A 2,500-nucleotide genomic window follows, 5' to 3' on the forward strand; every position below is an offset into this window, starting at 1 on the left:
CTAGAGAGGGACACCTGTTATTATATGCAAGTTCCTTCTATGCTCACAAGTAAAGTTATTGGTTGTAATATATATGCTGTTGTGTGATATATATATATATATACTAGCTGAGAAACCCGGCGTTGCCCGGGATGTGAAGTGTGAATAAGTATGTGTAAATGTTGTATGTGAAAGTTGTAATGTGATGCCAATGTTATGTAATATTAGTTAGAATTGTGTTTGTAAATCAACAGTAGTAGAAAGCACATGTATATGAGGGCAAATGTTTGAAGTGTATGTTAGTTGTTACGGTAGTTATTTTTGAAAATGTTATTGTTGGAAATGCTTCTTGAAAGATGTGAATGTCCATTGTTGAGAGGAGTGTATTTGATGTAATGTTAGATTTGTTGTTGACCTATTGTGTATTCCGTTGTGAGTTGTTTGTTAGCATTGTGTGCGTGGATTTCAATGTGTGTGAAATGGGTGTGTGCATTGTGTGGTGCAGTACATATAATTTGTGTGTGTGTGTGCGTGTCACGTTCATTGTCAGGGTGTGTATGTTTTGTTTTGCGAAGGTGTTTTTTGGGTGGCATGTTTTGTGTTGTGAAGATGTGTGTTTGGTGTTGTTGTTGTGATGTGCGTTATTGTAGGTGTTGTAGAGGTGTTGTGTGTGTAAGTTGTGATGTGTTGTTAAAAGTTGTTGATGTGTGTGTTGAGGTAGGTGTTGTGTGTGATGTTAGTGAAGTGTTTCAGTGCGATTGTGTTTACAATACTTCCTGATGTTGTTGTGTCAAGGCGCAGTTCGATCCAATGATTGTATTGTGTGTTTTGGCACAGCGTTGAAGCGTCGAGGTGTTGAAGGCATCCGGTTGTGGTCTGTGAAAAGTTTGTAAATTGATAAAGTGTGACAGTATTGTGGGGTATTTATTTGTGTTTGGTGTGCGTTTGTGTAGGTGTTCAAATGTTGTGTGTGTTTTTGTTTTGTGTTAATGTTGGCTGTGTGTGTGGCAGAATAGTGTGTGTATGTAATTATTGTGTGTGATTGTTGATTGTGTGGGGTGTGTGTGGATGAGTGAGTGTGTGATGTGATAGTGAGTGTGTGGTGTGTGAGTGTGTGTGTCAGTGTTGGTTAGTTGAGTGTTTGTGTGCAATAAATTAGACAGATGTGTAAATAGTAATGTTTTGTGTAAAATATGTTATTGAAAGGAAGAGGTGATTTATTGTGCTAGGTGTGTTAGTAGCGGAGGTGTTGTGTTGTTGTATATGTTTGTGTGTGGTGGGATGTTGATGTGCAATGGGAGTGGGTGGTGAGACGTGTAAATGTGCATTGTATTCAGTGTAGTGTGTATGGTGAAGGGTAGGTAATTGGAACAGTGGGTTGGGTGTGTGTGTTTGTTTAGTGGTGGTTGTGTTGTGTGTGGTAGTTAAGGTTATGTTGAAGTGTTGTTTTGTGTGTTGTATCAGCAGAGGAGGTTGGTGTGTGTGTGTGAGTACGTGTGTTGCGTGGTTGAGGGCGTGTGGCGTTGCTGAGTGCGTGTGTGTGTGCATGTGTGTGTGTGTTGTGTGTGATGGTGTGTGTGAGAGCATGTGTGTATGTGGCGTGTGTGATGGCATGTGTGTGTGTATGACGCATGTTGTGTGTGTGACGTGTGTGAGTGCGTGTTGTTGGTCATAGACATGTTGTAAATTGCATGTTTTTGAGTGTAGTGTGTGTATTATGAGGGTGAAGGTGAGGTGTGATTTGTTGTTATGTGTGGCATAGAATGACAGGATGTTTGCGTGTGTGTGTGTGTGTGTATGAGGGGGTTTTGTGTGGGTGAGTGTTGTGTGTGAGTGGTGGTGTGAGAAGTGTTTTAGAATAAATTATACAGACAGTGAAATTGTTAGGAAAACATATTTTATTGTAAGGAACAGCTGAGTTTCAGTGGTAGGTGTTGTCATACAGTGTGTGAGGCAGCGGGAGTGACATTGGTGGCATGCTGTTTGACTGTAGTCCGCGGCGTCGCGGTCCGGTTGCGGAGGGAGATGTGTGAGGTGCAGGAGATGTCAGGCGTGCTGGTTGTTCCGCGGGAGGTAGAGTGTGTGAGGTAGCGGGATAGCGGGAGTGACATCGGTGGCATGGTGTGTGGTGTGTGTGAGAGCATGTGTGTGTGTTGCTGGTGTGTGATGGCGTGTGTGTGTGTATGAGGCATGTTGTGTGTGTGACGTGTGTGAGTGCGTGTTGTTGGTCATACACATGTTAAAAATGGCATGTTTTTGAGTGTAGTGTGTGGCATAGAATGACAGGATGTTTGCGTGTGTGTGTGTGTGTGTGTGTGTATGAGGGGGTTTTGTGTGGGTGAGTGTTGTGTACATTATACAGACAGTAAAATAGTTAGGAAAACATATTTTATTTCAACGAACATCTGATTTCCAGTGGTAGGTGTTGTCATACACTGTGTGAGGTAGCGGGATAGGGGGAGGGACATCGTTGCCATGGTGTGTGAGTGTAGGCCGCGGCCTCGCGGTCCGGTTGCGGTAG

The 2,500-nt window shown here is 43.0% G+C and overlaps 1 long non-coding RNA gene across 2 annotated transcripts in view; it reads left to right on the plus strand.

The window, feature by feature from the left end:
* The window catches only part of LOC142477065 (uncharacterized), a 49,556-nt gene that overhangs the window by 1,710 nt on the left and 45,346 nt on the right, over positions 1-2,500 (plus strand). The gene's annotated exons all lie outside the window — the stretch shown is intronic.

The sequence above is a fragment of the Ascaphus truei genome, unplaced genomic scaffold, assembly GCF_040206685.1.
Source record: "Ascaphus truei isolate aAscTru1 unplaced genomic scaffold, aAscTru1.hap1 HAP1_SCAFFOLD_1910, whole genome shotgun sequence".
Classification (NCBI taxonomy): domain Eukaryota; kingdom Metazoa; phylum Chordata; class Amphibia; order Anura; family Ascaphidae; genus Ascaphus; species Ascaphus truei.